This window comes from Magnolia sinica, chromosome 12 (assembly GCF_029962835.1).
Source record: "Magnolia sinica isolate HGM2019 chromosome 12, MsV1, whole genome shotgun sequence".
NCBI classification, from domain to species: Eukaryota; Viridiplantae; Streptophyta; class Magnoliopsida; order Magnoliales; family Magnoliaceae; genus Magnolia; species Magnolia sinica.
Window position 1 is genome coordinate 31,496,288 of NC_080584.1, and position 25,800 is coordinate 31,522,087.

At 40.8% G+C, this 25,800-nt stretch overlaps 1 long non-coding RNA gene across 1 annotated transcript; it reads right to left on the minus strand.

The window, feature by feature from the left end:
* Positions 1-18,291: 18,291 nt before the first annotated feature.
* Positions 18,292-25,337, minus strand: LOC131221189 (uncharacterized). The gene is made up of 2 exons (XR_009159092.1): positions 24,647-25,337; positions 18,292-18,546 (listed from the first exon to the last, which is right to left on the minus strand). It is a non-coding gene; the product is annotated as an uncharacterized LOC131221189 (long non-coding RNA).
* Positions 25,338-25,800: the final 463 nt, after the last annotated feature.

A 25,800-nucleotide genomic window follows, 5' to 3' on the forward strand; every position in this document is an offset into this window, starting at 1 on the left:
CGAGAACAAATTCACAGAGCTGGCTAGGTACACTTCGTTGATTTAGTTGATGAGCCGATGCGTATGCGGCGATTTTCTGAGGGTTTACAACCCGAAATACTCTCAAAGATGTATTGCGCTAGCATACCCAACTATGCTAAGCTAGTGAACAGGTCTTTGCGAGCTGAGCAAGATGGGAACAAACTATCCCGTATGCGTGTGCTCGTGGGTCAGAGGCCTCGACCAGATCTGTCGAGCAGACCGTTCCTCGGCAAGATGCCACGTGCAGATTCTCCTCCTTGGCTTACGACTCCATCGACATAGCCGAGGTGACCTAATAAATGGTGCACCTACCACAAGAGGTCGGGCCATGCTGACACCTACTATTTTACCAGGATGAGGGACAACAACTTTATGCCTCCTCAGAGGATCAACCGGCAGATGCCACTGCTATCTCAGCTCCACCTCTACGTTCTATACCACCTGCACAACCTTCTTACAGGCCACTTGCACATCGATTTAGGCTGCCTCAATGGCCCATGGTACTGCAGCCAAATCATCCTCAACAGGCTCGTGTGCACTCACTTATAGCTGAGGCATCTGAGATGGTAGTTGCAGCACCGTTGGCTTTTAAAGTAACGACACATATCCAAGGTACACCAATTTTCTTATTGGTGGACACCGGGTCCACTATCTCGATCATATCATGCGCAACAGTCAAGCGACTAGTGTTGGAAACTGCTCCTACAAAAGGAGTGAGAATCCTTACCACCACGGGGACCTTTTCAGACGTTGCCAAGATTTGCAACGATTGTTCGATAGACTTAGGAAGCAGGACAATACTCGTTGACCTGATTGTTGCCCCACTATGGCATTACAACGTTATCCTCGGTATGAATTGGCTCACCGAGATGAAGGCAGAGATCGATTGTGATACCAGGGTCGTGACAGCCCATGGACCTAAGGGCACGGGCTTTACTTTTCTAGTTCAGGTCAATTGGCCTTGCCGCGTTCATTGTTATGCCACCTTGCTAGATAATGTTGATGGCCCGACACTTAGAAGCACGCCAGTGGTCCAGGATTTCACGGACGTATTCAGGACAATTCCTGGATTACCCCCTTAACGTGAGATCGACTTTACTAATGACCTTATGCTTAGTGCGACACCCATTTCACTACCGACTTATTGCATGCCTCCATGTGAAATGGAGGAAATGAGGAGACAGATTGATTGTCTGTTGGATGCAGGCTTTATATGACCGAGTGTATCCCCTTGGGGAGCGCCCATGTTATTTGTGAAGAAGAATGATGAGTCACTGCGATTGTGTATTGATTATCGCAGGTTGAACCAGGTGACGGTGAAGAACAAGTATCCTTTGCCTAGGATAGATGATCTATTCAATCAGTTGAAGGGGGCACAATATTTTTGAAGATCGATTTACAGTCAGGGTATCACCAGTTGCACGTCAGGGAAGAGGACGTACAAAAGACCGCATTCAAAACCAACTTTGGGCACTACGAGTTCCTTATGATGTTGTTTGGACTCACGAACATGCCGACCGTGTTCATGGACCTAATGAACAAGGTGTTTCGACCGTATCTATACCGGTTCGTTATCTATAGTATTTATAGATGACATTTTGATATTCTCTAAGAGCCGAGAGGATCACGAGGAGCACCTGCGAGCAGTGTTTGATACTCTCAGGAAGAACCAGTTGTTTGCACAGTACAAGAAGTGTGACTTCTGGAAAGAAGAAGTCAAGTTCCTAGGACATATGGTATCTAAGGAAGGGATAGCTGTGGACCTTGCTAAAGTAGCCGCAATGCAGAACTGGGAGCAGCCCCGTTCGGTTACTGAAGTGAGGAGCTTTCTTGGCCTGGCAGGTTACTACCGTCCATTCATTAGGAATTTTTTCAAGATAGCCAGACCGTTGTCTCAGCTGACTCGGAAGGATCATAAGTTTGCCTGAAATGAGAAGGTAGAAGCAGCCTTTGAGGAACTGAAGGGCAAGTTGACATCCGCACCCGTGCTAGTATTGCTAGAGCAGGGGGTCAAATACACGATATCCACTGACGCGTCTCGCGTTTGTTTGGGTTATGTCCTTATGTAGAAGGACAGGGTGATTGCCTATGCTTTGCGGCAGTTGAGGAAACACGAGAAAAATTACCCTACACATGACCTAGAGTTAGCGGTCGTCATCTTTGCATTAAAGCTCTGGAGACATTACCTCTACGAAGAGGAGTTCGAGCTCTTTTGCGACCACAAGAGCTTCAGATACATATTCACACAGAGAGACTTGAATATGAGGCAGCGACGATGGATGAAAACCTTGAAAGACTTCAAGTTCGAGGTCTCCTACCATCCTGGCAAGGCCAACCTTGTGGCAGTTGCGTTAAGCCGCAAAAAGAGTATAGCATTTGTAGCTCCGCTGATGATAGAGGAGTGAAATATGGTGGAATTTGTGCGAGACTTTGAGCAAAAGCTTACAGTAGAGGAGCCGTTCGAGAGCATCGCACACATTCGGGTACAACCACTTATTGATGACGGAATCATAGTGGCATAGAGGGAAGATGAAGGGTTACTAGAGTTGAGGAAATGGGCTAGTGACGATGTAGACTTTGAATAGAGAGTTGGTTCGGATGGGGGTTTACGTTATCGTGGCCGCCTATGCGTCCTCATGACTTGAGAAAGGAAGTTCTCGAAGCTGCTCACAATTTGAAGATGACAATGCATCCTGGTAGTACAAAGATGTATCGAGACATGAAGATGTTGTACTGGTGAGACAACATGAAGGCTGAACATCGCGGCCGACTATGTCTCACGTTGCCTCACGTGCCAGCAGGTCAAGGCTGAACATCGCCGACCTCCTGGTTTGCTTCAGCTCATGCCCATATCTAAATGGAAATGGGATTTCGTCTCTATGGACTTCATTTCAGGGTTACTGAAGACGAAGAAGGGACATGACTTTATTTGGGTGATTGTGGACCGATTGACGAAATCAGCGCACTTCCTCCCGATTAGAGTCTCAAACTCCGCAGATGATTTGGCCAAACTGTACATCAAGGAGATAGTACGTCTGCATGGAGTTCCTATGGAGATTATGTCGGATCGAGACACGTGATTCACATCTATCTTCTGGACTCGTATCCAAGAAGCAATGGGTGTGAAACTGAAGTTCAGTACCGCGTTCCACCCATAGATGGATGGACAGACGGAACAAGTGAATCAGGTGTTAGAGGACATGTTGCGAGCTTACGTGCTTGATTTCAAGGACAGTTGGGATGATTGTCTTCCTTATGCTGAGTTCGCTTATAACAACTGCTTTCAGGCAAGTATTGGCATGGCCCTCTACGAAGCACTGTATAGGCGTCCATGCAGAGCACCGCATTGCTGGGTAGAGGTTGGCGAGAAGAGCCTGATTGGCCCAGATTTGGTGCAGGCGACCTCAGAGAAGATCGACATTATCAGGCGTCGACTTTTTACAGTACAGAGTAGACAGAAGAGTTACGCCGATACGAGACGGCGACAATTAGAGTTTCAGGTTAGGGACCACGTGTTTCTTAAGATTTCCCCCATGAAGGGAGTCCTTCAATTTGACAAGAAGGGGAAACTCACGCCATGGTGTATTGGTCCATTCCAGATTCTAAACTGAGTTGGTGTAATAGCGTACCGCCTTACGTTGCCCACACTACTCGCAAGCGTGCACAACGTATTTCATGTATCTATGCTGAAGAAATACGTTCCTAATCCTCCCCATATTAGTAAATGGGAGCAGGTACAGTTGAGTGACGATGCTACTTATGTACTGCGACTGACATGTATACTGGACAGGAAGGAACAGGTGTTGCGCAGTAAGGTTATCCCACTTGTGAAGGTACTGTGGACGCACCACATTGAGGAAGAGGCTACTTGGGAAATAGAAGCCGAGGTTCGTAAGAACTACCCTCAGATTCTCGAGGAGTATGAAAAGGTACTAATTTCGATGATGAAATTTTTCTTTAAGGGGGTTAGATTGTAATATCTCAGAAAAATCCGTAGAAAGACCCAAGTACTACCTCAGGCAGTAATCACTAAGGATCGAACTCTTTAGAAATTAGATGAAAAATAACTAAGTACTAAACTGAATTAATCGATAGATTAGCTTGAACCGCTTTCTATACGAACTGCAAAACTCAAAACTAGTAGAATCACTAACGGTACATTACCTAGAAACCTAGGATCAATCACTAAACCCAGTTGCTCATGGGAGCGCATTGAAACTCCGTATCGGACCTGTACTGCGAGTCGAAAGTCCGATGACCGCGAAACTATATGGTTATGACCGCCTTACTAGGCTTGACAACCATCTTGGGAATCAAGTCTAAATTGTATCCAGAAACGCACAACTTGAGCCTGGAGCGAAGTTTGTGAGAAACGCGAATATCTTTAGAAAAAGAACTCAAACTTAAGTGAATTGGGCTGTTCGCTTGTGAGTCAAATTTAAGGTTTTAGACCGTCAGATTCTGACCCAAATACACCATTGGATCAGAGAAATTTCCCTACACAGGTTAGTGTACTTGTGGCCTTGATCGAGCGACGATGACCGTTGAACTGAAACGGGTCCGCCACGGTCGATCCATAAATCCGATCAGACCGAAGTCTTAACCTGATGTAGATCCATTGTCAGTGGACTTGATCTAGACCGTATGCAGGTAATGGACCTCTAGATGAGCTCCATTGGCCCGAAACAGATGATTTTTGGCTATAACCTAAGTATACCATGGCCCTGGGGCCATTGAGTTCACTTTCGAGCCTGCATATAGCCCTAAACCCACCTCTCTCTCATTCCATATGGATTTCATACCCTAGGAAAGAGAAGAGAGAAAAGAGAAGGAGAAAGTGAGGAGAAGTGTAAGAGAGTTGGAGTTTGTTGCAGTAATTCTTCCCTGCCACTCCACGTGTAGAATCGCCTCTCTTATGTCGCTACACCGGCAATTCTGATTCCATTTTTGGGTAAAAAAATCCTAACCCTAATCTGTTTTAGGTATCTAAATAGAGTAAATGGTGAAATAGCTAACATATTTCATGCTATAGGTTACCGTTGTGCCGTAGATAAAGGCATAGTGTTTAAACTGAGTTCGTTACGAGTTCACTGGCGAAAGGTGCAGATTATAAACGTTTAGGTTATGGTTTTCAAGGCTCTCAATGTCAGTTAATGATTTATGATTTACTTGATGCTATCACATGTGTTTAGATACGACGTTTTCTGTGTATTGCATACATATATAAACTATGTTGAATATAATGCATTCTATGTGTTTGTTGAAATGACTGAATGAATATGGAATTATGATTTGTGCTTGCCATGTTTGTTAATTGAGAATATATGATCGTTGTATGTGTGGCAACTCCTTTGTAAAAGGATTCGCCATAATATAGGTTATAACTAATGTATTACCTGTACGTTGTGATATGCAGTCTAAGTGTTTGATAAAATGTCTGAACGAGTAATTGTTTGATGAAATGTAATTTTTAAAGGTGTTGAGACAAGATTCTCACTTACCTTAGCTACTCGAGTAGGTTTCTCCATGTAGTTTACATTAGGTTTAATGATTTATATATCAAATGTACATGTATGATACCACGTTCACTATGTGCTTATAAAGTGCTCGAATAATTGCAATATTTAAATTGTTTGCTCAATATTGTTATGACCACTATGTGGGAAAGTTATTACCTTGGAGTGTGATTGGGACTACGACGTAGTCCAGGCAATCAGTAAAAGATTCCGATCGAGTGGCTGACTTAGCTTCACCACACGGACACGTTCGATGAATCCGAGTCGTACGGTGACTATCGACAGTGGTTAGGCCACACGGAGTGCGTATGCGCTCCATGTCGATTAGATTAGCGTGCGCTGGTACTAATCGAGCTTGTCAAGTAACCCAATTGGCCAAATGTATGTTTACCAAGTATGGACGCAACTGCTTGAATCTAAGGTATCACTTACCAATGAAAACCCGTTTAACCTTGGTACCGCGATCCGCTAAGACTCATGAGCTGGGCATGGTGGTATAGGACACCATGGTCGAGCTGTCAGCTTACACTGGGGTGACGAACCTCCTTGTAGTGTCTAGTGAGCAACCCAAACTCGTGAGCCGAATACGGTAGTGTGAGACACTGTATTCAAGATGTCGACCTACGTTCAGGTGATGAGTTTCTCATAGTGACCTCGAGCATGCACAAGGACTAAGCTAAGGTGACAAGCCTTTCCGTAGTAATCTCGAGTATAAACTAGGTCTGCGCTGAGGTGACGAGCCTCTCCGTAGCAACCTAGAATGCCTATCGTATGTGACTAACTAGGATTGACGACCCTAGATGGATCATTGTTTGGGAAAATGATACAAAGGGAGATACCTTAGCTTCTCGAACCTGCTGTATGAATAAGTCTAATTAAGAACTTGGCTAATCACATTCATGCACCGCAGTGGACGTGCTTTTGGCGTTGGAGTTGAGCACGGCGGGAGTGTTGCATGCGCGACCGTGAGATGATGTCGCAGAGGGAGTGCAGGGGAGGGCATACATCATTATCGCATGTCATCCTTGCATTAACAAGAGTACTTAGGATATGATTGTTGTACTACTTTATCATTACTACTTGATTGAATTGATAACATGTTAACCTTTGCCTTATAGCTCCACTGAATTGATCACTCACTCCCACTCTGGGATGGTGTTTTAAAACACCAACCAGACTCTATCTTAGTTTCAGATGATGGCGAGGCTTATGAGACGGAGCCTATTTTCAATGATGACGATGAGGAGTTCTTCTACCTGCAACTCTCTGGCGAGTCTATGTAGACCATGTTCTGATCGACGGGGTTCCAGGGATGCTGACTAGATGTCACTACACTTTATCATTTTCTATTTTGGAACACACATGTATATTCATTTTGGATATTTTGGACTTATGCATGTTTATATTCAACCTGGTGATATACTCATACTATGGCGATTGAGAACATGTTTTTACTTTATCCATCTACCTCAGTCTTTCGCTTGCCTAATTTACATATCCCCGGAGTATGGTATGCTGTTTTAGTATAATCCCTTCATGTTTAATGCACTAATGCTGACAACATTAAATCATCATTCTGTATGTTGCATAAGTGATGCGACGGATCTCGGGAGTTGAGCTTTGCTCGGCCATTGAAATTCGGGGCGTTACAGATTTGCTACTGACAGATTGGGTAGCGACACTCGCTACCGAAGTGACACCACCAATTCGGTGGGTCCTGGGATGATGTATGTTTGTATCCACACTGTAAATCCATTTGGAGAGACCATTTTAGTGCATGAGGTAAAGAATGATTTAATCTCGCGCGGACCCCACCACAAAAAATAGTGGAGAGAGTGACGCCACCATTAAAAACTTTTAGGTGGTGTTGGGCTCATGGCATTGGGAAGGATTAGGTGGGATGGGATTCAAAAAACATAATTATTAGACATGGTAGGGATTGTTCCCTGATACCATGGGATAAGCTTAATTTCATGCTATGTTTATAATACGGTGATACATTGAATGGATATACCTACCATCATTTGAAACTATTGAGAATAACAAATGTGTTATATCCAAACCGTTCATTTGTTTTGTAACCTCATTTTATGGCATGGGCCTAAAAATGAGGCAGATCCAAAACTTATGTGGCCCCAAAGAAGTTTTCAACGGTAGGTATTCAATCTAAAACTTATGTAGCTTTTTATGGTGGGGTCCACTTGAGCTTTAGATTTACCTGATTTTTTGGCCCATGCTCTAAAATGATCTTGAAAAATGGGTGGACGGTGTGGATATAGCCCACACATCATGGTAGGACCTACACAACTTGCTAACATTGAGTGGAATTAGCATGGACCAATGCAATTCCATCTAATCTAATTCCAAGCTTTTCCGTTCTTCCCAAACATTGAATGGAATTGGCAGGGGACTAAATGCAATTCCATCCCACATAATCCCATGTAATACTATGTAGCGAACGCCCCCTTAAGTGACGAAAGTTTTCGATCAAGCTGATATCTGTGTTTTCCTTTCTTTAATGTATTTTTTTAACTTATGAACATATTGGATCTCGGATAAACATCATGGTGGACCTTAGAAAGGTTTCAACAGTGGGCGTCACTCTCTTTACTGTTTTCTATGGTGGGGTCCACTACAACTTTGAATCTGTCTCATTCTTTGTCTAATGCCCTAAAATTATCTCTCCAAATGGATGGACAGTGTGGACACAACACATGCATCATGGTGGACCCATGAACTTAGTGACGTCACTTCAGTAGCTAGTCTCGGTAATCAATCGGTCAGTAGCTAATCCGCGTCCTCCCTTTGCACGCTGGAACCCCGCCCGGACGGGCAAGGCTTTGTGGGGCCTGGTGATGTAAGTGTTTCATCCATTCTGTTCATCCATTTTAAAAAAATCATTTTATTGCTTGATATGAAAAAAGAGAGGAATATAAATATCAGATGGACCACACCACAGGAAACCAATACTGATTGGATATCCACCATTAAAATCATCCTAAGGCCCGTTGTACTGTTTACTTGACATACAATCTGTTGATTAAGTCATACAGCCCATATGAAGGTAAAAAACAAAAATCACCTTGATCCAAAACTTTTATGACTCCCAAATTTTTTTAATAGTTGACAGTCATTCAACATTGTTTCTTGTAATGTGGTCCAATTAAGATTGAGATATACCCCATTTTTAGTCATGGACGGCATAGATGAAACACATACAACATGGTGGGGCTCAAATAGCACCAACAACTCGCCATTGGCCGGTGGCTGGGAGTAGCCTCTCCCAATTCGGAGGGGGATTGCATACTAAGTAACTCAGTACGCTCTGAGTAAACGCTGTGGGGCACCGTCATCATGCATTGTATCAACTCCGTCCATCTGTTTTATCATATAAATTTATGGCTTTAACCCAAACATTAAGCATATCCAAATCTCAAGTGAACCACACCACCCGAAATGGTGTGAATTGAAGTCTACCGTTGAAAAGTTCTTGGGGGGCCACAGAAGTTTTAGATCAAGCTGATATTTGTTATTTCCCTTCATCCATGTCCGTGTGATCTCATGATAAGTTTGGATGACAAATAAACATCACTGGAGCCTTAGAAATGTTTCAACGGTGGGAGTCAATACTTCCACTGTTTCCTGTGGTATGGTCTACTTGAGGTTTTTTTGTAATTCAATTTTGAGCTCAACTCCTGAAATGATCTGGAAAAATGGATGGACAGCGTGGATAAACTATGTGAATTCACAGTGGGCCCAATAGAGTTTACTCAATATGATAAGAGCGTACTTACTACTGAGTAACTCAGTACACAATCTGATTTCTTCCCATTTCCAGGGAGGCGGATTTCCTGCTATAGCCTTTCCCATGAAGTCATTCGTAAGGATTCTGCATGGCCTATTGTGATGTTTGTGTGAAAACCAACTAGTCCATTCATTTTTAGATATCATTTTAAGACATTATAACAAAAGGGAGGAGGATCCAAAACTCAAGTGGACCATTAAAGATGAAACAATGGGGAAAGGAATGCTTACCGTTGAAACCTTCCTATGCTCCACCTTGATGTTTATGTTCCATCCAAACCGTTTATAAGGTCATTTTCATTGAGATGAAATGAAAACACCATGAACTTAAATCGATACAAAACTTTTATAGCCATATGAATGTTTCAATGGTGGTCACAAAATCCCCACTATTTCCTCTCATGCGGTCCATTTAATTTTTGGATCCTCCTCATTTTTGGTCGCACGTCCTAAAATGATTTTGAAAAATGATGGGCGGGTTGGATTTATCACAAACATCATAGTGGCCCCACGCAGAATCCTTAATTAGGATCTTCATGCAGCGGGAAATCACTTACAATTTTAAGAGTTCTTTCGTGAGTGTAGGGGAGTCTTTTTTGTTTTTTTTTTAAAGACTCTGTCGATGAAGCTGAATTTCAGCCATTGTCCTCATATTACGGCTTACATGAAGGCTTGCATATAAACTCTCTGTGGTACTATGGGCAGAAAAACGGGTGTGTGTGTGTGTGTGTGTGTGTGTGTGTGTGTGTGTGTGTATTAGTGGGCTCATAGATCACTGTCAAGTAGCCACATCACTTACTCATGCAATAATGAAGTGGATGGGCGTGAATTAGATACCGACAAGGTCAGTAGCCAAATCACTACTGAAGTGAAGTCACCAAGCACTGTGGACCCCACCATGATGCATGTGTAGTATCCATACCATCCATCCATTTGGAGAGATCGTTTTACGATATGAGAAAAATAATGAGACAGATTTTTAAAGTTCAAGTGGACCCCACCATAGAAAACAGTGGGGACAGTGACATCCACCGTTCAAAACTTTTTAGGGGCCACAAAAGTTTCCGATGAAGCCTATACTTTTTTTTTTTCACTTCATTTATCTCTATTTTAACTTATGAATAGGTTGGATTTAAAAAATACATCATGGTGGGCCTATAAATGTTTCAACGGTGGGTGTGACTAATCCCACGGGTTTTCTGTAGTGGGTCCACCTGAACTTTAGATCTATCTCATTCTTTTTCTCATGCCATAAAACGATCTCTACAAATGGTTGAACGGTATGGATACAACACAAGCATCATGGTGGGGTCCACAGAGCTTGGTGACGTCACTTTAGTATCGATTTGGCTATTGACCTTGTCAGTAGGGGTGTACACGAACTGAGCTAGCTTGGTTAGCTCGCTTGACTCAGCCCGAAAAAGCTCGAATTGACTTGACTCAAAACTGAGTTCGATCCAAGTTACAGCTCGAAAATGAGTTCGAGCTGACCCCAGCTCGACTCGACTCGGATCGATACTCGGCTCGACTCGATACTCGGCTCGACTCGAATCGATTCGGGGTGTGTGTGTGTGTGTGTAACCCTAAATCCTAATCCCTTTCCCACCTTTTTAAAATACGCCCGACCCTTTGACCCTCTCCCTGCTCCCTCTCTCCTTGGCCCCTGCTTGTCCCAGACCTATACCCGACCCTCTCTCCCTGCTTGTCCCAAAGTCCCGGCCGCCCCTCTCTCTCTGCTCAGCTGCTCCCTCTCCCTGGCCCCTGCTCGTCCCAGAATCCCCCCGGCCACCCCTCTCAGCTCTCTCTCTGCTCATCCGGCGCCTCTCTCTCTCTCTCTCTCTCTCTCTCGTGCTCGAACTCAGCTCGAAAGCTCGAAGCTCGAAGCTTGAACTGGTCCGATTGCTAACCGAGCTGAGCTCGAGCCGGAGATGCTGGCTCGGTCACCGAGCCGAGCTGAGTTCGAGCTGGGTGTGCTTGGTGACCGAGCCGAGCAGAGCCGAGCTGAGCTGAGGCCAGCTCGACTCGGTTGGGCTCGATGTACACCCTTACTTGTCAGTATCTAATCCGTACCCGAAGTGGATTGCGTGGTGTGACACTTCACACTATCGACTAAGGTGATGTGTTGACGTCCCCAAGATCTATATGCCACCATGATTTATTTATTATATCCATACTACTATTCAGTCTATAAGATCATTTTAACTAATGAGTTAAAAAATGAGTCGGATTGAAAGCTCAAGCGGAACACATCATAGAAATGGGTGGGAATTGTTCCATCACAGAAATGGGTGAGAATTGAATGTCGTCCGTGCTAGATCTAAAAAGGTTCGTATGGCATCAACCCCTCTCTCCAGTTCCAACGGAGTCTTCAATACCTGGATAGTTTTAGGCCAATCCAAACCGTCCAAACCAGTGACCGAGTGTAGATGGAGCACAACTAAAAATTACACTAAGATTTTACATTAACCATCTGATTTTTCACATTGAATTCAGACTTCACTTAAAAATAAAATAAAATAAAAACAGTTCTTTTGATTGCCATCATTTGAATGGTCTAGATTTCTTGGTCAATGTAGGTTTAGAGATATGCACCATCCACAATGGGATCCATAATTTGGATGGTCTGGATAATTTTCCATGTGTGTGAGAGAGAGAGGAATTATATGGGAAGTATATAATTTCAAGTGGGGCCATAATAAGAGGAACTGGCCCAAGATCTAGTGGGCCCTGCCAAATTAGAACACACCCCTGTACTCTTCCTCATAGGAGAATCTTAAACCTTCAATCAGCAGCCTGCAAATATATGGTTAAGAGATACTACAACATCAATCCACAACCAACTCAATAAATGGCATAGAGAAGATGCTAAAACCGTCCACTCTATGCCTTTTGGAGACATGGAAAATTTCTTGTTAGGTCCACTAGATCAAGGATCTGAATCATCAAGCCATGTGCCTCACCTATAAGAATCGAATATCACATCGATATCTATGAATGGTCCAGATCTCGAATGCGAATTCATGATAGTACGTGTGAGAGAATTGTCTTCTGCGCATCATTCCCTAAATATAATAAACCGCTAGCAAGAGAAAAAGATAAAGAGGCGAAATTATCATACGCGCTTGAGATGTTGGTCTTGAATCCAAACAGTAAATCTTGTCAGCCTCCTTATGGGAACTATACATCCTAAGAATCATATGTATAAAAATCTTAGGTGGGCAACACCATAGGGAGCAAAATATAATCATACCTTAATTCTATATATTGGCTTGTTGTGGGCGACCTAAATCTTAGAATGCTTTAGAGTTTTGATTTGTCCTTTATCTTAGTGGGTCATGTAACGCTTGTGAAAAAAATGAATTTGAGAGAGAGGCTTTGTATTTAAGCTCTATCTCCTGTTTCATTTCTTATCTCGTCTCTGTCTCTAATTATTCTCCCTTTTATATCTCTCTAAATCTCCCCGTATCTCTTGACCTATTAAATGAGCATAATGAGACTTTTTATTTTATGGAAGGTGTTGTAAGCGTAGTTCTACTCTAACTCAAATATTAAACAAAAAAGCAACTTACGTATAACTAAGAAAAGAAATAGAGGATTTTAGAGAGCTTAAATCCGATAAGTTTATTGTTATTCTTTCATTATATTTTGATGCATGTAATATAATTTGACTTGATTTATGCAATGGACGATGTGGATCAGCCACACATTCATTGCATTGATCTGTGGGTAGATACAATGTAAAGATGATGAAAATCTACAATTCTATGTAAAGTTTCTTGTCGCAGAGATTGATTGGTGTGCATCTAGTCAAATCATATTAGATATGTACGGATCATATTATCGCTAAGGCTAAAATATATAAGGGCTATAACTTCCAGATTAATCAGACCATCAGATGAGCCACACTGGTTAGATATGGAAATGTTTAATAAGGAAAGCTCGGATTTCTGCCCAAGTGTTTGTATCACTTGGCATAGAAAGTCGAAATGGGTCATTTATGTATGTATGGTTAAATCCACACCATTCATCCAATGTATAAAATAAAATATGCCAAGACCTTAAGAATTTGGATAATCCAATCATCCAGTGAGCCACCTTGATTAATCATTTCTCATTTAATTTTAGAATCTAAATATAAATAAGCATATGAATGGTTCATATTATCAAATCAATGGGTTTTCTCTGGTTTTGACCAAAGTGTGAGTAATGATGGGTATAAATATGTCTAAATTAATTAAATTTTATTCAATGATCTGTGTACCTTAAAATATATTTTCTTGATTTGATGACATCAATTGATAATTGTCTGAATAAAATTTTTAAAAATATAAAATTTGATAATTAAATTTAATGAACATATTATTTCAATTATTTGGTCATCTAGGGTTTGGCCACCTAAGCTAATAATCAAAGGCGGGCCTTATTGTATAATATAATCAGATGAATAATAATGTTGTAGATATAATTGACAGGATTTCTGAATTCAAATCAATCTAATCATCATGTAAATTATTCATTAGTAGACCCGGGTGAGTAATCCCATCGTGTCTCATGTTCATTTGAATAAAAATAAATTATTTGTGATGTTTGATTGATTGATGCACTGATTGGAGTGTTTTGTTATGATGTCATTGATTTAATTACTGTGAATGTATGCTACGGTAAATCACATGCTAATATGTATCAAATTGCATATATTACAGTAAATCACATACTAATATGTGCCAAATTGCATGCATCATGATAATCGTACATTAAATTCACATATGAATGTTCTGATCAAGATAAGTAACTATGACAGTTATGAAAATGATGCATTCATACATTATTCATTATATAAACACATTGCATTGTCGATCCTAGGGGCCCTCCCTGGAAGAAACGTCAATCCTGATAGATCGTTACCAGATGCGGGATATACCCAAGCCTACCAGAAGGTGGAAGCCCACCCATTTGGGTTAACGATATTCAACCCAAGCAGATGGATGATCATTTCATTTAATGCATTCATACACCATTTGCTTCCATAACATTATGCATACTCTATTTCTGTTATATCTTAATTTGAATAAGTATGAATTATGCTTGGTTTTCTCACTAAGCTTGGCCAACTTACATTTTTATTGATGAAAAAAATCGTACAGATGAGCAACTAGCTGATGAGTTGATGCATGAACAATATGTTGTGGCTGAACTCGTGCACGACCCACGTGAGAAGTGGAACTGACTTCATTTGGATCGTTTCTAATTATTTAATCAGAATTTTACTTGTTAGGATAATATGATTCATATATAATGAATGATGACATTAGTTGTAGGATCTTAAGTATTTGATTGATTTTATTTAATTGAATTGTCTAGGTCTGTAGCAAGGATTCATTGGTAAATTGCATTAATTGATGAATTTGCTTAATTTATGCTAATCGAATGTTAATAGAGGTTGAGAATGGACGGATGTTGATGCTTAAATCATTTTGTGTGAGTGATTATGAATGAATTTATAATTGGAATGTAAAATTAATATTACTTTTGTATCTAAACAGTTATATAATAAAATGAGTTAAGTACATAATGTACGAGTTATGACTTAAAACTCGGTTATAAGGGTGTACACTCTGTACTTGAATTTCGGGGCGTGATAGGTCATGCCTGATTATTTGGTTGGATGAGATATAAAATGCGTTGGGCCCCACATTGCATCTGAAAGTTTCTACCATCTACACTTCCATCCTAGTGGACGTGGCCCACTTTAGTTATGGATCAGGCAATGTATTCAAGTTGTAGACTAAAATCAGACACTTTTGTAATGGATGTGCTGGACATTACTGACACATCACTGTGGGCCCCATAGTCCCGCATAGCTCCAACGTATGTGATAAAAAATAGTCGAATTTGGCAGTGATCCCTTCAGTACCGAAATTTGGGCACTACAGAAATCTCGAAACTAATTGGTACTATGGCCCCCGCCATTATGTATGTGTTTTATCCACGCCTTCCATCCATTTTTCTAGATCATTTTAACCAAAAGCCCAAAAATCAGACATTCAAATTGAAGGTGAACCACGCCACATGCAACAATGGTGATAGGAGTGTCTCTCTCTCTCTCTCTCTCTCTCTCTCTCTCTCTCTCTCTCCCCTTGGTGGAAGGATGACTTTATGGATTCCCTCTTGGTGCTTCTAGATAGGAGTGGATCCTTAAAGATGGAAAGAGATGGTTGAAATGAGAAGGAAATTGGGCTATTTATAGCCTCCCAACCTAATTTTTTGGTACTTCTTGGTGATCTTAATGACAAAATATGGTTGAATGGTTGGGATTGAAGATTGCCACATGACATCATCTCATGGGTTGGATGAGGTGGCAAAATGGTAATTTTGAGTAAGGAGATGTGTATCGGAGTAAATGTATCTCAACCCACACTTAAGGTTTTAAAAATGAGAGACCCACATACTTGAAAGACGCTACCCAAAAGAAGGAGAGTGCTACGTGGCCGGTGGCAACCCGGTTGTCGTCAGTCTCCACTCGAACTCCTTGCTTTAGCAGGCAGCATCCTCCAAGCGTGTGGAGACTCTGTTGTGAGGGTTGCTTCTTTGAGGTTTCAGCCAATTTTTTAATTGGGCTTGGGTTCGGCCTCGTTTCGGCTTAATTAAGTGAGTTGAATAGGTTGTTAGGTTGGGTAGGCTGACCGGGTGAGTTTACTTGCCGAGTTGACTCAAGGCTTTAGAGTTTTGAGTTCCTAGAATTTCGGGTTAGGTTAACTGGGTTGGCTAGGCTAAGTCCAGGGTTTAGGACTGGGGTTCGTAGGGTTTAGGCTTCTAAGATAGAGTTTAGGATTGGAGTTCGGTTGGGATTGCAAGCCGAGCGGCAACATGTGACACAGTGCTTTGAAGCAGCAATTGAGAGGCGAGTTTCCGAGGTATTTGTCACTGAGTAGATGAAAGCTCCCATCAGATGTATAGTTGTGGTTCAGAAGCTGCTAGCAATGGTAGATGATGGTTGCTTATCCATCTTGAGTATCTCTGCGGTGCACATGAAAATCAATCTACGTATTTGGAACTGATCTAGCGGGCCAGCATGTGAACATACCATCAAAAATTCACAACATTTATTCACAATTTTGCTTACAATGGCTACAATAATTTGTGATTCTGGGTCTATGGAACCTGAATGTGTTGGCCCAGCAGATCAATGGCTCTATTTCACTTAACATGATTGCCACGTGTACCCTGGCGATGCTAGAGATGGCCCAGTAATCATCTCTACCATTGATTTGTCAAAATAATTGAATGGTTCGCATTCTCATGTATTATAACGGTTCGCCCTGTAGGGACTTGAGCTAGAATTATATTTGGATAACAAGAAAATTAAAAAAGATCAAATGTCCAGTCCATATGAGTAGAAATAACACATTGTAAATAAGTGTGTCAACTCCCTCTAATAGAGGGGTCCATGTAAATTCTTCAGGGTCTGGTACTTCTCAATCTGCAATTAGATTGTGTATATAGACAGTACATAGGTTACATACGACTTTTAAATATCATTAGTGTTTGTAGATAAAAGTGATTTTTTTTTTTTTTGCTTTATTATTATTATTATTATTATTATTATTATTATTATTAATGTTCCCTTGGGGTTAATTCATGGGCCGTTTGGATGCGTGATTGGACTGAATTGCAATAATTCAATTGAAATATTGTGTAAATAAATGACCAAAATGGTCTGGTCTCCAAATTGCAATCCCATGCAATTCATGTTTACTTGAAACAATCTGAACTGCTATTTGGTGGCCAGTTTAGTGGGGCTAGATCTACTTGGGCCATTTCTAATTCATTGAATATTGCAGTTCAATTCAAGTTTCTCTGAGGAAAAGAAATCAACAATGAAGCTGTGAAAACGTATGGTTTTCCTCAGCTATGACATTTTCCTTTCCAAGTCTACCATTTTTTTAATACCACCATTCCAAACAGGCTACCAAAACACAGCCCGTCGACGTTTTTGGATGCACTATTGACCAAATTGCAATATTTAAATATAGAGGAAATGACCAAAATGGCAGGACCATTTTAATTTATAATGACAACTTCCTAATTGCAATCCAGTTTACTCTTGCAATTCATGTTTACTCAACTGCTATTTGGAGGCCAGGAATTATAAATGAGTGGGGCTAGGTCCACCTGGGACATTTCTAATTCATTAGATAGTGTGGTTCAATTCAGTGTAGCATCCAGAATGCGGCTCATGTGGGCGTGTTTGGATGCTCTATTAGACTGAATTGCAATAACTTAATTAAAATATAGAGGAAATGACCAAAATGGCTGGACCATTTTAATTGACAATGACAACTTACTAATTGCAATCCATCCAATTCTGTTAGCTCAAAACAATCCAAATTGCTGTTTGAAGGCCCATCATGTTTGTTCGAAATGATCCCAAGTGCCATCCAGACCAGCAAATCAGGTAATTATGAAAGGAGTAGGTGTAGATCCACTTGGGTAATTTCTAGTTCATTGAATATTGCATTTCAGTTTAGCATCCAGCATTCATCCCATGTGGGCGTGTTAGGATATGCTATTTGACTGAATTGTAATAATTTAATTAAAAGACAGGAAATGACTAAAATGGCAGGACCATCTTAATTCATAATGACAGCTTCCAAATTGCAAATACATCCAATTCAATTCACTCAAAGCGATCTGAATTGCTGTTTGGAGGCCAGCCATTCATTTTGAACGGAGGGACACCATAGTCCAATTCCTTGCTTTCCTGTACATGGCACATCCACATACTGGACCACCAGATCAATGGCCCTGATCATCCCATGAACTGTGAGGAGAGCTGCATCCAAACCCCACAGTCCGTGTAGTATATGTGCACTCAACAATTGTGTGGGTCCCACTCTGATGGTCATGCGAACGATCTAATCCAATCATTGCATTGACTGATGGACATATGTAGCCCATAATTCCAACAATATAAACATAAATGAAAAAGATGAACTTGAATGGGCATTTTAGTCATTTTATCTACAGAAGTTGGACTGGGACAGGGCTTACCTCAACAATAGCTCTCTTTGTTGAAGTTTTTATTTTTTAAAGGCGGTAGACTGTCAGGTTTTTCTCAAAAGAAAGAAAGAGAGAAATAAACAGAGGATCTGGACCACTAGTGCTGGATCCATGGCAAGCTTTAACAACTAGTTGCTTCCTCATCCTGACCAGAAAATGAAAAGATTAATCAATCAATCAATCAATCACATAACAGTCATTTTATATTAAAAAACAATAATAACAGCAACAAAATCATTAAATATCATTTGAAATCAATAGGTAGGAAACCTATTACAACATCCTATCCCAAAATCTATAAAAAAGAAGAAAAATTACTAGAGAGTTAGCATAGAGAGTTGGCCACATATTTCAAAACCCGAAAACTCGACTCAACTCGATGTCCATTCAGGTCGAATTGGCTCAACGACTCAATTGAGTCTTTAAGGTACGCGATATTTAATAATTAAATTAAGATATTAGCAGTATTTAAAGAGAATTTTTATAACTAAATAATATAAAACAGCAATGGCACATACTACTATTTTCTGCTACTTTTCAGGGTAAAAAAGAAATAGTAGTTTTCACAGTGGCGGAAGGCATCGGTTCTGTTAAATGAGGTTTAGTGTCTGATTATATCCCTCATCATGAGCAGACCAAGTTATAAAGTCAAATTGACAAAACTTTGTTTAGTCAAGTTCAAAACTGAGTTTCTCACTGATTTAGCCCCAAATCTCTCCGAGTTGAGTTGACTCAACTTTGGGTCGAGTGAGTGAATTTTACATGTATGGCATAGTCAATCATAGGCAAGGCTCATAACAACACCATTTCCATTCAGGATTGTTGTTTTGCTTCGTTTTGTAGCCAAATGATCTGTGGTTGTTTTGGCTGTTGTTTTCTTGTGTTGTTCTTTGAGCTATAGTGCTAGTTGGTATACTACTTTTGTTTTGATGGTATTCTTCCATTCATTAAAACAAAATGAAAACCTAAAATCAACAAGTAAAAAAAACAGAAGACATTGTAGCAGAGATAAATGACAGCTATAGTAACCTTCAAAACTAGAATGTGTTAAGGAAACAATGTGTTAGACCACAAGAAACTACAAGTTAGAAACAAGACTTAATCTAATTTATTTATCTGAGAATAACATGAATATATAGAAGTTGTAGCACATCTGGAGAGCTCTAAAAGATATACTGCCTCCTCAAACGGATACACATCTAAAAAAAAAAAAAGGAAAAATATCCTAAGCTAGAAGATAAAACTAACACATTCTAACATTTCCCCTTGAACCAAGGTAATCCAAAAGAAGCAACTTGTATTCGAGAGGTATGGTTAAAATTATTCAAAAGCAAAATTAAAAAAATGGCACGATAACTTGAGGTGGCGAAATGACAGGCAGCAGTGACAAATATGAGTAGCATGAGGCAAGCAAGCACTTTGGACGATGTCGACCAGATTAAAACAAGCAAAAAAATAATAAGTTGAAATTGTTTACACTGAACTGCTGCCTCCAACTGACCAACAATCCACATTTAGCATAAATGCACAGCCCACCTAACGACTGGACTGTTCTGAGTTTCAGGCCATGGAACATAAAAAAGGTGGGCCCGATCTTGACAAGATGACTACTCTAGCAAGTAGCCATAGCATTCTCCACACAGCATAGTGCTTTTCTTTTTCTTACTAGAAATTACTATTATTAGCATATTTTTATATGTAGTATAAAAGAGTTAACAGATATTGGCAAGAAAATTCAAGAGGCTACAATGTGTTGCTTAAAGTTTTCATTTTCGCAAACAATATCTTGGACTGATAACAACCCCCAAAGATCTTACATGGGTATCCTGGTGTAGGACATTTAAAATGAACAGGCAAAAACCTATGATATCTCAATGTTTTCCATCTAGTGGGCCATGTTAATATAAGTCACAGACTATATTACCTGTATGCTGGTTTAGATATCAAGTAGAGAAAAGATCTGTGCAGGGTACCTTTCAGAAGCAAATTCTCAAGATAATCACTCGAACTACATTACTCAAGTATGGGCTCAAAATCCAAATTATCAGGGTAAGGGAATGGCAGGATTGTAACTGCTCATAAGTGCAGTCTTGTCAAAATACTTCTTGACAACTAAGAATACCATTGAATTTGCCACCCAATTGTAACAATTTACTACACGATGCTAAATAACCAAGAAATTTAAGAGTCCAAAATCCTAATCGATGTGAATTTCAAGACTTGGGAATGGGGGCTAAGGTAGTCCCTCTTATTTTACAAATAACTTCTGAAATTTAAAACCCTGGTATGTCTTGAGTGCAAGTGCCGGGATGGGAATGGAATTACGGAGGTGAATGAAGGTCATAAAAAGTAAGCCATGCATCCAAAAGTAAATACCTACCAAAACTTCCATTTCAACTAACCTCCTATCCAAAAATATTGCTACCACACAGCTACTCATAGGAGCAAATAATGTAGGAAATGAGAATGTAGAAATGTTGAAAATATGTTGTCATGAAAAATAAAAAATTAATGAATGATGGAATGTAGATGATCATGATGAGATGAAGACATATCGAGTACAAGTCGAGCAACAGATAGGTGCCAATCAGAAACATGGTCACAGGAATAGAGAAAGGGAAATATGGAATATAAAGTGGAAGATGAACTATGGGCTTCATCATCCATCAGCAATGTAGAGTTGCAGATGCAAGAGGATTCCACACGTTTGGGGCCCATTTATCTAATGGGCCTAGTGCGGATTGGGGGTCCCCTGAATATCTCCTAGTTTCGAAGATCCTAACCTTTAAATATTTAGCCTTTTCTTTCCTTTTCTCTTGTTTGAATAGCTCGATCTTAACCTTTTCTCCATGCAATGTGAACCCTTGCTATACTTTTCGTATTAAACATCAATTTCTTCATCACCAATAGAATACTTGAGATTGTCCAATCCAACTTAGCTTGAGAACAACAGGATCTTCTGTTTCAGTTGAAATATAGTTAATTTCTTCTTCCTTTTTTACGGACAAAAAAGGATCCGCTTTGCTTCCTAGATTGCTCATGCTAGAAAACATCTGTCTCAGTTCCAGTTTCACACCCATGGTGTCAGTACAATACAACCAAAATATGTGTAGATTAAAAGCCTATAAATAGTTCCCTCAATAAGAAAATTAATGGCTTGTTTGGGTGGCACCTAAATATGAGCTCATTCATATTTTGCTGGATTCCCCCTCCAAAAACCTCTACCAAAAAACAGAATAATTCTCTATTGTACATTAATATATAACGTGATTGACAGGGACAATTTTACCCCTGCAATTCGTTTTACAGCAGCACTGCACCTCAAATATTTAAAGTGACAAGGGAAGACATTTTAAGAGAGTGTATTTTATTAACTTGGAGGCCCAGATGCTTTGCAACATGCGGCTCAAGATTTTACTGGCAAAAAGCGGGTGAACAGCTTAAGAGTTACCTGGAAAAAGAGAGCGCATAGTGCTCTCTCCCTATGTAGCCCAGACAGTGAGTGGGTTTTTATAGGACATGGTGCCCACAGTATCACATTTGAGGTATGGACTGGATTTTCACCCCCGGATAGTATCTTCCATGATGACATGAACCATTCGAATTCTGGATTCTATGCAACAAAGGTCATCGTTAGATTTGTTGAGAAGACACGATTGCATAAAAGGATGGATTTGGAACATTGGACATTAAATTTTTAATGGCTCATATTCATATCCAAGAGTCAAATGTTATGAGAATCATTGAGGCATGATTATAATATTTAAGCTAAGAGAGTAATGAGAATTTGAAATCGGTTCAGATCATGATGCAACCAGGGTGAAAACGCACTCTGCATGGTATTATGGTAAGGAGCTAACTCAAGATATATGATATAATGCAGAAATTATAAAAGTTATCATTTCATAGCCGGGTTATGGAATATTTGGGTGGAAAGGAACAATCATTGCTTTAGAAATCAAAGGGGCCATATTGAAGAAGTTTTCAATAGAGCAAATTAAACCCTGGTATTAATGTAAGTATTTGCAGCAGACAGCTCACAGCAGTACTATTGCAAGAAGCCAAGCACACACTTAACAGTGCCGAACTTGTATTTAAAATAGCTCCCCTGACAACCAATCAAGTAATTCTTAATCAAGTTGCAGGGGAGTATATCAGACACTATTATTTTTTATTTTATTTTTAAAAATATTCTTGACTTGAGGATGACAGGTCACAGGACAGGAATCACAATCACAACCACATATATGTTAAATTGTTGATAACTTAATATAGAATAAATTATGAAAAATAATTGCAAACACCTACACATGTAAGATATTTTCATATTACATTCATTCTAATATATTTATCATTGATAGTAGATAGTTAGAAAATTAAATATATGAGTTTTGCAGTCAAATCCAGGTTGTTTGGTTCGTAAATTCATCAGACAGTCCGATATAACTTCTCACCAAAGTGTGAACCGTTACACCACCATAAACATGTTCCAATTTATAAATGAATGCATATTCGGAATGCTTAAAATATTCCGGATTTAATCCATATCTTTTCATATTTTTTGGCAAAAAAATAAAAAATAAAAATAAAAATGCACCGTTACGGGCCGTTACGCCCCCGTATCCGTATCGGTATTGAATGGTACCGTTATGCCAACCGATACCGATACGGGATACCTTGACCCACCTCGAGTGTGCCCCTGCATCCCATAGGCAACCCCACTCGAGCCCGGCATTTGATGGAAGATAATTAACCACTTGCTCCAAAAGCCCGAACTGATAGAGCGTGGCGAATTAATCCCTTTATCTCATAGCCCAGGCCCCACATCTCATGGGTTAGGACCTCGGCCGAACCCCCCTCGTGGGCCCCAATCACATGGGTACTGCCTCACACGAGCCACCCGAATCACACGGGTGGGGCTTGCTTCTCACGAGCCACCCACCTCACGCGAGCCGCCCACCCCGAGTGTGTCCCCGCATCCCACAGGCTACCCCACTCGAGCCCGATGTGAAAATGCCCCTGCGTTAATCACTCCCGGTGAGGAGTCTCGAACACGAGACCTCCCGCTCTGATACCAGTTTGATGTAGGACAATTAATCACTTGCTCCAAAAGCTCGAATTGATAGAGCGTGGAAAATTAATCCCTTTATCTCATAGCCCAGGCCCCATATCTCATGGGTTAGGACCTCGGCCAAACCCCTCTCGCGGGCCCCAAATCACATGGGTACTGCCTCACATGAGCCACTCAAATCACGCAGGTGGGGCTCGCCTCTCGCAAGCTACTCGTCTCACACGGGCCACCCACCCCGTGTGTGTCCCCGCATCCCACAGGCTACCCCACTTGAGCCCGGTGTAAAAATGACCCTGCATTAGATATGTTTTCAAAAGCATGTTTGGGTGGAGTGATGCTTGGTGATCTTAGTGGCATTGCTGTAAAAATGTGGAGAATGATATTTGTTTTGTCATCCCTAGGGTGAAATCTTTTGCAGCCGATTGGGCTTCTTGTAATGCATTTTTGAAAGATAATATCTTACAACCTGTCTAAACAAAAGATAGTATCTAGCTTTTTAGCTTTTTAGGGTTGTAAGCTGTTAGGTATCATTTTAGTGACTTCTTAATAGAAGTCCCTTCATCTTTTTTTTTTTAAATTTTTTTTTTTTTTTTTAAAGGCACTTTTTGGATCCGGGTTCATGTAATCGGATCCATCGAGTTAGAGGGTATAACTCCTTACAACACGAACCATGGGCCAAGCTGCCCTGTAGGGCTGAGGTCAGGATCGAGGTCTTTTTAGCCCGATTTAGGCCAAGGCTGAGGGGACTAGGCTTGGGCCGGGCCAACGGGCTTTGAGACATTGCCTGAGCCCTGAAGGATTTGTAAACGAGCTTAAAATTTTAGCACATGTGTAGCTAAAGGGCCTAAAATTGTGGGAAGCCCAAAACACGATAGGCAAGGCCAGCCCATTGACAGCCGTAGATACATACAAAATTTAGATAAGGGGTCATTTGGATACCTATAAAGTTTTAAGTTGTAAACACATTACACCTAGTCTACATGCTATTCCGTTTGGCTTTTAAGTGGTAATATGCTTACATGTAATCAGATTGTGTATTTGGCCAGCTTGTAAAGTGTTTCCTATGGATAAAGTAGGTATTCATATCATTGAGCTTGGGTGGTAATCTTTCTAAAATCCACAAATCACAAAGTACAACTTGAAAGTAAAAGAAAAGAAAGGAGGAGAGATATACAGTCATTGCCGTTTCTTAGGCTTTTCATCCACAAAGATTTTGCACTTCCGAGGTGGGCCCAACATAACGCCCGGCCCCACGTTATCCGTAGCCGGGAATCCAACTGTCACGTTCTCACACGAAATCCTGATATTCTTTGCCCGAGCAAGCAATTCAACTCGGAAATCCAGGGCCCCATGTAATAGCCTTTCCCTGACCATGGACTCGGCCACATCCACATCCAAGCTCTCCAAGTGGGCCTGGAAAGTCAAATGCTCCGACGGGTGCACATACAATGGAGGGATGGAGACCTGTGATAGGAGGTGGGACCCATAGTATATGGATGACTGGACATTGTTAAGTTTGAGTTCTCTCCGCGTGTTATAGTTCTTGATGTAGAAGGAGATATTCCAGGCGGCGGTCAATCGCAACGAGGAGATGTTGAAGGGATCGACGGTAGCTGAGGAGACGGTGTATGAAGGCAATTTATTCATCTGCGGGTGATATAAGCAAGCCAATAACACAGCCCCTATTATACTAAAAAATACCAGCGAGCATATTAGGATGGTTTCGAAGAGGTCAAGGCATTTGGATTTAGGTTGCGCAAAGAAGATTCTATGTTGCGCCTCAAGGTCGAAGAGTACGGGACTAAGAGGTAGAGATTGGGCGGGCATTGTTTCATAACCTACTCAGAAGAAGAGAGTCGAAAGTAAGTTGTTGGGCCAGCGATTCTCTTTTTTCTTTTTTTAAAATTTATAGGAGTGCGGATCCTGTGAGCAGCGGGCGCAGATTAGGTACCCCCGGGACGTGGATTTCCTGCGAAAGCCTTTCGCAGGAAGTTTCTGCGCTGGGAACGTAGGTGGGGCGTGATGTTTTTCAGGAATCCACTTCGTTCATCCATTTTTTGAGATCATTTTAGTTTATGAGACCAAAAGTGAACAGGATCTAACACTTAAGTGGGCCGTATTAAAGGAAAAGGTGGTTAGGTAAATTCCTACCGTTGAAACCTCCCTGGGTTTGACAGTGATGCTTACATGACATCCATACCGTTAATAACGTCATTCGTACTAGGATGAACTGAAAAAATAAATATTAACATGATTCAAAACTTCTTTGGCCCCACGAATACTTCAACTGTAGAAGTTCAATTATCACTTTTTCAGCCTACTTGAGCA